Genomic DNA, 14,056 nt, shown 5'->3' with positions numbered 1-14,056 from the left:
TGCTGGCAGAGATGATACTAAGCAGAATTCCTGGTCATACTCCAGGGATGGTGAGACAGGACCAGGTTTAGCTCACACCAAATACATGTGCAGGAGGAGAAATGAGCTCAGTACACCACGGGAGTCGTTCCTTCAGACTCTAAAGAAAGAACTGGACTGACAGACAGCACTAGTTTTACTCCGCAGGCTCACCTGACACACAGCCATGTTGTACAGTGCTTAATCACTTTACTTAGAGTAACTGTTAAGTACCACACAGTGACAAATAATATTACACAATAACATTAATAGCACCTACCACAACAGTATTATATCCCTTCAGCTATGCTGGTATGGTTGCATGACTTGCCACCAAGGGTGGACACAGTGGGTGGGACTTTTCAACCTTTCCCTCTATAGTTTCAATCATGCACCTTTACGCTGATTTAATTTCATCCCTTCTAGGGCTGATTTTGCTTTAGTTATTACAGGGAAAAATATCACAGTGTTCAGCCAATGGAGACACAAAAGCACATGCATGCAGGGAGATCACCACTTCAGACCAGGACTGTTAAAAGCATTTTATAACAGTGATAATGGAGGGGGAGTTTGTGGATGGCCAAACCTGAATGGATTTTGGCATGTTCTTTAATAACTATGTTTTTTGAGAGAGATCAAATGGTTCCAATCTGACTTTCACATCTTATCTGGAAGATGATGGCTCTTGGAGCATATCATATCTGTGCATCAAAGACTTCTACAAAAAAATTTCACAAGAGCTCTTCTGTCCACAGATAGAGGTATAACCGAATGCAATGACAAGGAAATTAAAGCTAAGTAGATTTTGACCAAAAAGAAGACACTCGTTTTTAACAGCCAAAGGCAATTAACCCCTGGAAGTAGTTCTGAAGGACAGTGGGTGGTTTTGCATCACTCAGTGTTTTAAAATCAAGGATAGATATTTTTTATCTAGACAGATGCAGTTCAGACAGGGCAGTCTTATGGCCAGCATTACACAGAAGGCCAGAGCAGACTCTGCGGAGGATCCTGGCTGCCTCCATAACCTCCCCAGCCGTTCACCTACTGACTCCCCAGCGCTGTTCCTGCAGCACATAGCCTTGCTGTTCACAGTCAGTCTGTTTCCCCACGGATGACCAGACCTGACCCTGCTTAGATTACAAAAGCTAAAGGGTTCAGAAGTGAGGAAAACAGGAAATCCAAACAGTGAAAATCTCAGCAATAACGTTTCCTAACAAAGACCTTCAGATCTCACTCTCAGCCAACAGCTGTCTTCATGACGTCCAAAAGGGACGATATTTAGCATGATGAAGACTGTCTTTCTACCATTTATTTTTACCTTGTTTGTTTTTCTATACTGTGACATTTTCCTTCTTGTTAAAATCTTGGTCATAAATGAGGGTGCTAATCCAGACCTAAGAAAACATACACGAATGCACGTACTCCATATGCTTCAATTACACAGGCTCACAGGATGCAATTCTCCCTAAAGAAAAGCAAACCAATACCTGTGCACCACTTAAATTCCCCTTTGGGCCACAAAATGGGATTGAATGCTGCAGAGCCTTTTTATTTCAAAAGAACTGAAATGAGATGACCTGTAGCTTAATTTATTGCACCACCAAGTCTGGGTTGCAAATCAACTCCAAACATTATCCTGCAGGGAAGTATGAGCAAAAGCTAAGGAGGGAAGCTTAATTTTGAGGGAAAATATCATGTTTGTTTGCATTACTGTTTCTGCATTTTAAACCTTACCCAAATTTCCTGACCAAATAGCATATATACGCAAATGACGAGTATGGCTGTGATACTCCTGTGAGCTCTGTGGGCCAAATCTGTGGGTGGCATAAATTGGTGTAGCTCCTGTGCCATTGGGTCATAAGTGAAGACCTTGTCCTAGGTCATTACAGAGACTGTTATGGGAATTTAAGGAGGTTGAAGAGACATTTTAAGGTCTCGTTGTTTTGCATTCAAATTTTGAATTTCATCCACTTTTTTAGGTGAAATTTGACTTTTCTCCCTGGCAGTACAGGCAGGGCAGGTTTTTGCCATTACACTGCCATCTAGTGATACGAGTTTGCAAGGCAAAATTGCTGCCAAAAGATGGCTGACCAACAGCAAGCGCCTGAGCCAAGTCCTGAAAGGAGGGTCCAGAAGTAAATCAAATTTCATTAAACCAAAAGTATTGTAAAAGGCACACCCAGTGGTGCCCCTCAACCATTTACGGGAAAGATAAGTGTTATGATACATAAGATAACAAAATGCTTACAGTAGAAGGAGTTGCGTAGAAGCTCATCCATTATCAAGCTGTTACTCGTGGTAGGGGACATTCAGGACATGCAAGTTTGCAACTACAAGTCTTGAAGTCCAGCTGCTCAGCTCATACAACCTGCTACTGCTCTAGCAATTTGTAACTGCCAAGTGTACGTTCAAGCCTGCACAGAAGTTTTTCACAAGAACACTCCTGCAAGCATTTGAATGCCTTTGGCCATGTTTCTTCCAGCTTTACTGGATACGTTCCTCAGTATAACTCCCTCCTGCATTCAGCTCAGTTCTATCAGAGCATCGGGGCCAACTTTGTTCTCTTTGTAATTGACTTCAGTGGTTTCCACCATGGACCGTTTTGATAGTCTCTATCCACAGCCATTACTATGGTCAATCAGCATCCAAAAAGGATTTACTAAGCAAGCATGTCATATTCCTTACAGAAAATCCTCCTTATAATCCCCCTGCTCAAGGACTGGACTGCAAGGTTAAAGGCTTAACGTATGAACCTGAAATGAACTGACCTTTATGAGTTAAAATCCTAGTCCTAATGTTTTACTCATCTTGAGGATATTTGTCCTCAGTGGTATGTGTGTCAGAGGGCGTGAAAGTGAGAGTGTCTTGAGGTTAACAATTGTTCATACTCATAGTGGATGAATCATATGATAACACCACAGCAACATCCTGTATAATTGTCGGGAGCCTCTATTTCTGGCAGTGTGTCCCTAGTCTGTCTCATGAGCAAATGTTATTTGTGCTTTACTATATAAAACCAAAACCAAACAAAATTATACAACGGGACACTATTCTGCAAGTACTAGCCAAAATCACAAGTGCCTAATTGAGCCTTCAGTTACCCGCTTCAATGATGAATTGTGTGATGAAGTTAATAGGGCTGAGATGGATATCTCTGTTCTTCATCTGATTAGTACATGTGCAACGCTCCACATGTGAGTAACAATATTTGTGTTTCCTTAGCCACAATTGAACTCAGTGGGACTATCACATACGTAAAGGTCTGGGACATTGCTTGTGAGGCAGTGGGTGCTAAGGGAACAAGCATTGTATTGCAGGTCAGATTTATGTTTTCCTTCTGGATGACTACAAGCAAGTCACTCCCTGCTTTTCTCCCTCCCTTTTATCTCTTCAGACCTACACTCTGCAGGCTTCTCTGCTCTTTGAGCAAACGAGCTGCACCACGAGGACACCCAACTCGCTTTGCCAACCCAAACACAGACCTACCTGTGGAAAGCAAAACACAGCGCGGCAGGCAAGGCCAGAGCACCACAGCAAGTCACAGATTTAGAGCAAACTCCCCGGGATGCAGTAAAAATACCAAGTATCTGTACCACCCCTAGCGCAAAAAGGCACTGATCCAGCTTGGATCCCCTGGATTGGACTTTCAGAAACACGTCGCTAAACCCTGCGGGTGGCTGCGGCACTGGGGGCTACACCAATAACATACTGGGCCCATCTGGGGTGCATATATGGCTGCTGTTAAGGCCTCCTCCGTCGGAAGATGTTTGCTGTAGGCAGTTGCGTAATACGCACACTTAGGGCAGACCCAGCCCTTCTTTGTGTTCGTAAGGTGATGGCAGGATTCTGGCCCACAGTTTGCCAGTCCAGTTCCGAAGCATTAACGAAACACAATGCGCTAACAAATATAACTGGTGTTTTATCCGTAATCTCAGAACCTTCGAGGGAACCATGGTTGACACACGCTGAAAGAAATCAGGCTAATGGCGTAACAACCTTTTTGCCTGGAATAAAACTAGGAAAACCCTTTAAATCTTGTAAAACTATCTGTTCAGAAATTTCAGAACAAACATTTTATTTCTCATTAGAAATAATATTTTGCTTTGACATTTACTAGCTTTACTATTATATGTTCATATATTAAAGAAAAAATCAATATCAACACAGAATCTTCTTAATTCATCTATAGCAAATACATCCTGTATTTTTTAAAATAGTAAATATTTTGATGAAATGGTAAACTCTGTTCAACTGTATTTTTTTCTGAAGGCGGAAAAGAACAGGTAGAGGAAAAGCTTCCTCCAGAGAATATCAAAGTATAGGCCCATTTCTGAAAATAGCTAAATTTGAAATCCTTTGCAAGAATTATCTTCTGTTTAGCTCTAAAACCAACATATTTCTGAAATGCCACCCAAGTTCACTGAATGATTACCCATTATTATTTTTTCATTTTCTTTGGAAATGCTTACTTTCAGAGTTTTAACAACTACTTGCAGTAGAAATTTATAGGATATTCACACTAATAAGAACAAGATTTTTAAAACGATCCAGGGAATTAGCCACACATCTTCCATTAAAACTAAAGTACCCTTGACTGCTTTAAATTCTCACGAGATTAATTTTAAGAAAGTCTATTTAAAATTAACAGAGAAGCGGGCCAATATTAGAGTGTGGGATCTGAAACCTTTTTCATTGTGGTGGAACCAGATGGGAATTTCTACATGTGCAGCACCCGAAAGGCACTGCTCTGGATTCTGAAGAGACTTAAAATTATTTAATTCTGTGTCAAAAAAAAAAAAAAATCAAAAATACCCCCACAACAAAAAACCCCAAGCAAACTAAAATCAAACAAAAAAGTAAATGAGAATATCAGCAACAGAAAGCAGAAACACTTTATCAGGTCATGTTTACTATTTTGGCTACAAATCTTTGGATCATTCACTCACATTTCACTGCTTTCAAATCCTGAGCCTTAATCTGAACCTGGGTCTAACACAAACCCAAATCCAGATGCCTCCTCCTCAGGTCAAGGGTTTCAGTAAACCCCTCACTGCAGGACCAGCCAGCCTGAGCATTCCTTGCTACAAAGTAAGAAAAAATTCAGTCAAATTCAAAAAATATCTTCGCTGCTGCCTCCTCATTTCCTGGCTACAGCCAAGAGCGGAAATAGCTACATTTCCTGAGCAAGGCTGTTCTCCAGGGAACGTCAGCCCGTCTGCAGCAAGCAACCACTGGATGCTAGGGCTGGCCTAAGGCGTCTCAGTGGATTTTAAATCTGAGCTGGAATACCAGCACTGCAGCACTGATACTTAGCAAGGGACACCTAGGAAGATAAGGTGACAGGGGAGGGAGGGAAAGTGGGAGGAGATGTAAGTAGCAAAACAAGATGGGAATATAAAAATGTGTTTAGGGGGGAAAAAAAAAAAAAAAAAGAAAAGAAAAAGAAGAAGAGAGGAGAAGAAGAGAGAGAAGAGAAGAGAAGAGAAGAGAAGAGAAGAGAAGAGAAGAGAAGAGAAGAGAAGAGAAGAGAAGAGAAGAGAAGAGAAGAGAAGAGAAGAGAAGAGAAGAGAAGAGAAGAGAAGAGAAGAGAAGAGAAGAGAAGAGAAGAGAAGAGAAGAGAAGAGAAGAGAAGAGAAAGAAAGAAAGAAAAGAAAAGAAAAGAAAAGAAAAGAAAAGAAAAGAAAAGAAAAGAAAAGAAAAGAAAAGAAAAGAAAAGAAAAGAAAAGAAAAGAAAAGAAAAGAAAAGAAAAGAAAAGAAAAGAAAAGAAAAGAAAAGAAAAGAAAAGAAAAAGAAAAAAAGAAAAAGAAAAAGAAAAAGAAAAAGAAAAAGAAAAAGAAAAAGAAAAAGAAAAAGAAAAAGAAAAAGAAAAAGAAAAAGAAAAAGAAAAAGAAAAAGAAAAAGAAAAAGAAAAAGAAAAAGAAAAAGAAAAAGAAAAAGAAAAAGAAAAAGAAAAAGAAAAAGAAAAAGAAAAAGAAAAAGAAAAAGAAAAAGAAAAAGAAGACAGAGGAGAGTATTATCAACATCCAGAATCTGTGTTCAGCGAAATCAGATGTAACTCCATAGCCCCCGACATTTTAAAGGAGAGTATCCTTAGTCTGTCTTCTGCATATAGGGTATCTATTTGGTCCTGACTACTTTGAAGAGGATATTTTCTTGCAGAGCACAGTCACATTCAACAAGAAAAGCAATTTATTAAGACAACATGAAGGCTTGGTTTTAGCAGAGTGGGAAGAGATTTAATAGTCCAGAGGGATAGGGGAAAGATGGATGAACACAGACTACTTCTGAGAAACTCTGCAAATAGGTGGAGCAATTCACAATCCAATAAACCCCACAGGGAAAGCCTTATCTTTTCTTCTCGCATTGGAAATCCATTCTTCCTTGGCTCTTTGCGGCCAGGCAAGTCTCTAATTATCCAGGGAGGTGTAAAGTCCAAAAGACTCCACATACCTTTCAGGTAGTCATCCTAGATTGTCTTTGTCAACAGAGCAGCTAAACAGTATTTCAAGAGTTTTTACCACATTATCATTGCAATGTCTATGAGAAAAGAGTGCTCATGGTTACAGGGGCTGAGAGACAGGTTGAGTTGTATTCATGTTTTAGCTGTAACCATCTAAAAGTTGAGTTTCAATTCTCACCTAATTGTTTAGGTGCTTTATATCACAAATAAAGAGATACAGGCACTCGTGTGGGTAAATCAACCAACCCTAAAGCAGAGGGAAATGATAGTCACTACCAGTTATTCCCCTGAGTATTAGCTTGGTCTAGACAGCTGGATTTTAGATGACTGAACTTAGACAAGAGGAATCTCACTCACAGAGGCAGTTTAAGGAAAAATAAAATTTAAAAAACATGTAACAGCCTAACTCCCACTGTAATTGAACAATAATCTCAAAAAATGGCCATCAGTGCCCTAAGATCGCACAATGAGTTTGCAGCTGTGAACCACAAATTCCTGAGAGGCAGTCTAGTAAGAAGCAGGCTTGGACTTGACCTCTGCATCATCCTATGAAGAGGATGTCAGTTGATAAAACTGCACTGTATTTAATTGTTGAAAATATCACCTCAACCTGACCAATATATAACCCAATCAATCTGCTGAGGCTTCATAATTTTTACCCACAAAACATCTTTGCTTTGGTAATTATCAATCACCCTTATGCAGAAAGGTTCCTCCAATTTTTTTAACTACTCAATCCTTTGAGAGACAGATGAATTTTAATGATTTAGATTATTAACCTAAAGGTTGATCCAGACTAGGAGGAACAGAATAATTTGTTTAATCATTATTATTATTTATAATTATTTAACATAGGGGAGAAAAATATCACCTTAAATGTCATCATGATGCTTTTTAATTGCCTCAGGTGAAATTCAGAATAATCATTACTCTGTAAATGTATACAGATCTAATTTTAAATACCCTAAGATGCTGGATATTTATCTGGAAAATGCAAAGAATGCATATTCATTACTGTGTAGGGAGTTACAAAGACAGAAAATAATTGATCAACCATTTATTGAAAATTAATTATTTTCCCAATTCACAACTGGGCTGTAATTTGACATGAGACAGAAAAATAAGCTGAGCCAGGTAATTTTTCTTATTCATTCATCCCAGGACTTTCGTATGTGTCCTTTTTGAGGAGGTATGTTTTATGGATGCATAAGAAAATACTTTTGTGTGGCTATAATCTGTAATACATATGCTGTGGAGTTATCTGCATTTAGCACGGTTACACCGAGGGACACCCAGCATATGGGGAATTTCAGTATATGAGGAATATTGGTACCCAGACCCATGTGGGGAATATCAATACATGACACTCAATAATTTCAAAGGACTTTTGTTGTTGGTTTCATTTGGTTTGGGGGTTTTTTTGTGTTCATGTAGCTACTTGAGGGAGATGCACAGGCATGCAAAAAAGTAGGTTTTGGGATGAAGGACAAAGCTGTGTAGGGCCAGCATCTCAAGGGAATGGATAGCATAAAAATGGGATATGGGACTGCATGGGGAGGATCCAGATCCATGCTTGCACAAACATACCATCATTTAGTGATGATGCACCCAGCATGAGTTACTATCAAATTTAAGTGAAATGGAAACCACTTTTTTTATTTTTTCTCCATGTTGGAAAGACAGCCTGTTGTGAAAAAGCCTCAGAAAACAAAGAATTAAGCAATCATCTCTTCATGTTTTAAGATAATGGCAAGCTTAAAGCATGAAGACGGTCATGCCAGTAATTCTGACTCCAGCACTGAGCTGATTCTTTGGGAGAGAATACAGTTTACATCGCATCTGGTCTGGATGCAAGACCATGAAACTGAACTAATTCGGAAATTCTGTAACCAGCTGAGCTACCAACACAAAGAATAGTTTGTATGGAGTTAGAAAATAATAGTCATTATTAAATGGGGGCAATGCCGAATTTTCAGTGCAAAGGAGCATTAGGCTAGACCAGATAGACAGGGAAGAGATCTCACTGGTTCAGGGAAACAACTTGATCCCCTCATCAAAATTCTCAGTTAAAGACAAACTCCAGCACCTTAGCAGACACAGTCAGTGCCTGATTCACTGACTCTGATGCTATCCCTCTGAGCCACCCATAAATTCTCTCATAAAATCTGGCTCCAGTGTGAGGTGGAACAGCCCTTGGGGTCCCGGGCTGCAGCAGCACAGACAAGGAAGAGCTCAAACCATCAATCAAGCAGAGTCCATCAACTACTGCTTCAACGACAGCCTCGCCACCAGGCTCCACGTGCAGAAACATCACTGGCGTCTCCCAGCCCACCCTGTTCCTTCCTGCAGGTAGCGAGGGTCTGGGGTCAGCCTGCGGCCTCGGCTCTCCCGCAGCGAGATGGTCGCCGATGACACGCTGTGGTACCTAACACCACCCCACCCCTGGCTGCAAGGATGCACTTGGTGACAGCATCGCTGCGCTTGAGAGAACAGCCACCTTGCTGGCAGGAAAACATCTACAGTAAATAACAACCAAACAAATAAACAGAAACAGACAGAAAGAGATACCAAGTCCCCCCGTAAATCAGTAAAGGATCCAATAGCCCAGTGCCAGGTGACAGGGTAATGGACTTGACTACAGCCCCTGGGTTTGCAGGAGTTCCAGTAGGTACCCTACATTTTGCCCTGGTCATGCTTCGTTTTCCAAAGCCCTTTGTTTTCTAAGCTGAGTTAGATCAAGGCCTCCCCCTTTCCCATCATATACAAGTATCCATGCCCCTGCTGCTGCTATCGGAGCTGGGGCACAAGCACTGAGTGCCTCGTCTCGGGGAAACATTTGCATTTTCATTGGCACAGGTACAGCATTCAGAATTCTTTCAGGCCAGGCCAATTAAAACAAGCTGAAAACTGCTGAGTGAAGCAGTTTCAGCAAGGATCTGCTTACATTCCCCCTCTGAAAAAAGCAGGGGGCCCACTTTCTGTAACTCTCTCCCTCTCTGCACAGCGTGGGTTTTGCTTTTTTTCCCTATTTCTTTTTTCTTTTCTTTTTAAGGTGGAATAACTTGTGCCCTTTACACAGTGGCTCTAAGAGATGGATGGCAGAACTTGGGAATGTGGCTTCATTTTAAAACCAGAGCCCAGTCTGTAATACCAAATTGAGGCATGGGAAAAAAGAAGAAGAAAAAAAAAAAAAGAAAAAGAAAAAACCCAACAACCCAAAAACTGGTAACTCTCCACAGATTAACACACTTTACCTCCTTCACAAACCCTGCATGGTATTTTCTCAAAAAGGAATAGAGCCACATAATTAGCAATCAGTTGAAGCCTAAGGCTTTTCTACCACCACAGAGACTATTCAATGCCTACTGGCTCTACAACACACTCTTACTACTCTTGGGTTTCTTTTTGGACAGCCTCTTTCAAACCTCAGATGTGTTGTAAATGTGTGCTGACAGGTTAAAAGGTACCATTTTTATACCCCCTGAGCAAAAAAAAAAAAAAAAAAAATCCCATCCTAGTAGTGCTGCTTTATTTTATATTGATAATCCTCAAGGACTAGAACAAGGCACAAGGTTCTAAGAATGATGAACCATCTCAGAGACACCCAGGGAAGGAAGGAGATGACAAGGGCCAGGTTTCTGCACATGTACCTTAACCTAGGAGGCTGGCAAAAAACCTGCTAATAGCAGCAGTCTTACAAAAGCCCAGCTCTGATAGCCACAGCGGCCACTATTCCAAACACCTACATGCCAGGACCCCGTGTCAAGCAACAATTACACAAAGAAAACACCTGCAAATGCCCTTGCATCAATCTGAGGGAAGAATGGGCTAATCCAGCAGAACAAACCACGGCACATGGATTTGCATTTGTTTTCATCTCTGCAAATGAACCTGTGTCAGTCTTAGACTCAGGCTGAACTGAACTGAAACATGTATTGCATGTAAAATTCAGATGCATTTGGAGTTGATCTGGATTTCAAACAACCACAGGACCCACAGGAATCCAAATCAAAATTTCTTTCTACCCATTTCCACTTAAAGTGATCTCACCTTGACAAATAAGCACTGGGTTTGTACAACAACCTACACAATAGAGTTCCCATCAGTGCCTGTACACCCAGGAGTTGGTACAGTACAACTAGAAACTAAATCATAATGCAACACTGACACATAATCTGATCACCTAATCGTCACAGTATTACTAATATGTTAATAAGAGAGGCATAGAAGAAACAAAACAGGTGACTGCTGGAGTAAACAGTGAAAGATTTGAGACAACAGAAATACCAGATTTCTTAGATCATCACTGACAGAAGACAATTCTCTTCTGTTCTTTTCTATTTGCTTTCAGAGCCCTGTTCTAGGAACAAGCTGGCCCAAGGGACTAGGAAACTAGGACATCATGACTATTCTGGATCAAAATCCTTTTCTTTTTCAAAGGCTGCCGGGATGCCCTCTTCTATGACCTCAAGCAGCTCAACTTGTCACCTGCTACACAGGTGACTACAAAGGCCATTTATTGATTTAATTAGGGCAGACAAAGAAAAGACATAATCAATCCCTGGAGTACATGAAACACGCAACGAGCATCCTGTGATTCCAGCTCTGCCTGTTTAGAGAATGTGGGACTATTTATCTTTAAAAGCGTGAGCAGATCCCCAACTTAAATACTAATAGATAACAGTATCTGACATTCACATGGCAACTTTCATGTTGGAGCATCCTGAAGTACTTGAAAAGACACACAGCTATACACCTTTCCTTCCTGTCCTGCTTTACAGCTCCACCTCCACAATGGCCTCTCTTCTCAAATAACCTGCAGGTTGAAACAGTCCCCATCCCTTTTATCCAAAAGCAGTAATGTTTTTTATCTTTTAGAATTCTTTCTTACTTTCTTTCCCTTACCAACGAACCTCATTTAGCCTCCATTCTGATTTCTCTCTCCACAGAAAAAGAAAACAGTAACAAGCAAACGTATATTAAAATATCCTCCATGCAGAAAACTCCTCTCAAGGCGTAAGTAAGGCCTGGACTGAACGGGTGATCTTCAATGGAAATCCAGGTACTGCAGAAAAGACTATAAAGAAAATCTTTGCAACTGTGCTACCTAGGTGAGTCAAGGTTACCACCCACCTGGGACACTTGGATTTCAAGTGACATTTGCTAAGGGTATCACCCATGTTGGGGTTCCCCCTACTAGGCAGACTTTTTTTCCTGGCCCACAGGGGAACAAAACAAAACCAAACCAAAAAAAAAAAAAAAAAAAAAAAAAAGAGGTGATCAGGAAGCACTCACTTGGTCATGTCCTGAGCAATTCCCAAGATGCGAATGAGCCTAGGCTTCCTGCTGTCCCCTCAAATATGTTATTTTCCACTCCCACCTTTCTTCCTCCTACTTATCTCCCTCCCCCCTTGCCTTCTGAGGCTGACTGAGTCAACTAGTGCAGATTAGATGCCAAGCAATGCAGTCTCTGTACAAAGATTCAACTCCCACAGACAGGCTAGAGAGATAAAAGCAGTCTAGTCAAACACTGTCCAGAGACAGCACAGGGAGAGCTGGGCTCCCAGTGGCTCTGACTGGGTGAACTGGTGACACTCCAGCAACTGAACTGCAAGTACCAGAGGCATAAGCACTTCTTTCTGGCGCCTATGCTTAAATACAAATGAAATGGGTCATATTTTCCAAAATATCCACTCTTTGGAGATAAGATCAACTGACAGAAACCCTTATTCGGGTGACAAAGACCTGCTGCTCAGAGGGGCAATGAAATGGCTCTCTTCTTTACTCCACTTCACTGGCACCAGGTGCTCCCAGGCAGATAATGACAAACACTATGCCAGGTACAGAAACATTCATCTTCCCATGCTATTGATGCGGTCGTATGCAAACACACCTTTATCCAGTGATAGATAACATAAAACCATTTCCCCTGCCACTGACGTGTAAGAATTTCTACAATGCAAAACGAAGCCCACTTAACAATGCACACAAACAGCACACAAAACTGCAGTTAGTGTCATTGTAACTGTCTGAGCCTACGCAGAGAATCTGTCCAAGTTTGGAAGGTAAGGTCCCATGGGAAATGCGGACAGAGCCTACCTCTGCAAAACCTGCTGTAACAACACATACTGTGGGTAGGCAGACTCGCCAATCTGCAGTCATGCCATTCAGTCTACCCTTGTAACGCTCTCCTGCCGTTTCAAACAGTATTGTTTTCCCCTTGAGTGATACACAGATCATCATGGCAATCGTTGGGGTAAACAGTTCAGTGACAAAGTGTCTGTCCCATCTGTGGACCTCCAAATGACCCTGAATGCAGAGGTACAGAAAGATTTCCACGTTCATTTGGCCCATCTCTGGTTACACGATAAGAAATGAAGTTGACACAGCAATATAAACATTATTTCTGACAACGGTAAGATAGACAGTGGGTACAGGTCAGGCCATAGTATCCAGGGGATACTCCGTAACAGTAGCTGTCATATTTATCTCTGGCTTCTTCAGAGCCAGTTTTAGTAGTTGGAGACAGAGCACACAAAAGGACTATTCAGTGCAATCCATGATCTGAAATAAAACAGATGCGTTGTGCAAGTTTGTGAACTCCCCAGCACAGAAGGTTGGCAGATCTCCGCTCCGTAACTAGGGCCCATCTTCTTGGCAGCATCAGGAGCCCTTCCGTAGCCCTGGTGCCAGTGGTACTGCTCACGCTGTTTAGATGAAGGGCAGTCTGGAGGACAAAGCACTTAGCTTGGCAGTTAACAGGGATGCAGAACAAAACCAAAGCTCAGAGGCCACCCGAGCTTTTAAACACTTCCACAAATTTTGGCCTGTAAGGTTTCTTTCACTTTTTCCGCTATTCTGGCAAATTGCTGAGCAGAACGGGAAAGCACATTGCAGCAAAACCTATCATCTCACTTGCTGGTAGTTTTACTCTACGTAAAAAACCTGAGAGGTCAAGGTGCAAAGAATGTATATAGAGGTTGGGTTTTAGAGACTGCAGTGTGGCATGAAAGGTTTTTGAAGATCTAGTAAAAGAGGATGCAGTAAATCTGGTATAAGACCAAGGGTTGATTTGAACAAGGTCAGTTTTGGAAAGCATAAGGGAAGATTCAAATGCTTTAAAGTTGGGGAAAAAAGCCCCAAAACATCCCAGTTTGAAATTAATTTTGTACCTATTTTAAGACCAATCCGAAACACTTTTGTTCATAGCTGGTATTTCAGGAATGAGTACAACCAAAGGCACCTGGTCTGGTTTTACGGACTGAAACGCTTTTGGAAAGGAATCAGATATGATTTGGACAAAAACAATGGAGCCCCAGACACAGAGGCTGCCCTGGGAGAGTATACCAGCTGTCTGCTCAGTTTCAAACCTCTAATCATATTCTTGGAGAGAAAGCAAGGGGACCTGTTAGGGGTTGCTGAGCTTCGTGCTTGGGGCCAGGTCCAGACGGTGGAGCCAGCGAGCACGAGTCCTCCCCATGCAGAGGCAGCTCCATCGCCTCGGACTTAAAATTCTGGCACCGGGACAACAGAAAATGAGACCAAGTCTCTGAACAGACACCAAGGGCTGGGAACGA

The sequence above is a fragment of the Tyto alba genome, unplaced genomic scaffold (genome assembly GCF_018691265.1).
Source record: "Tyto alba isolate M040663 unplaced genomic scaffold, T.alba_DEE_v4.0 Super-Scaffold_32, whole genome shotgun sequence".
NCBI lineage: Eukaryota > Metazoa > Chordata > Aves > Strigiformes > Tytonidae > Tyto > Tyto alba.
This window is presented reverse-complemented; position numbering follows the sequence as displayed.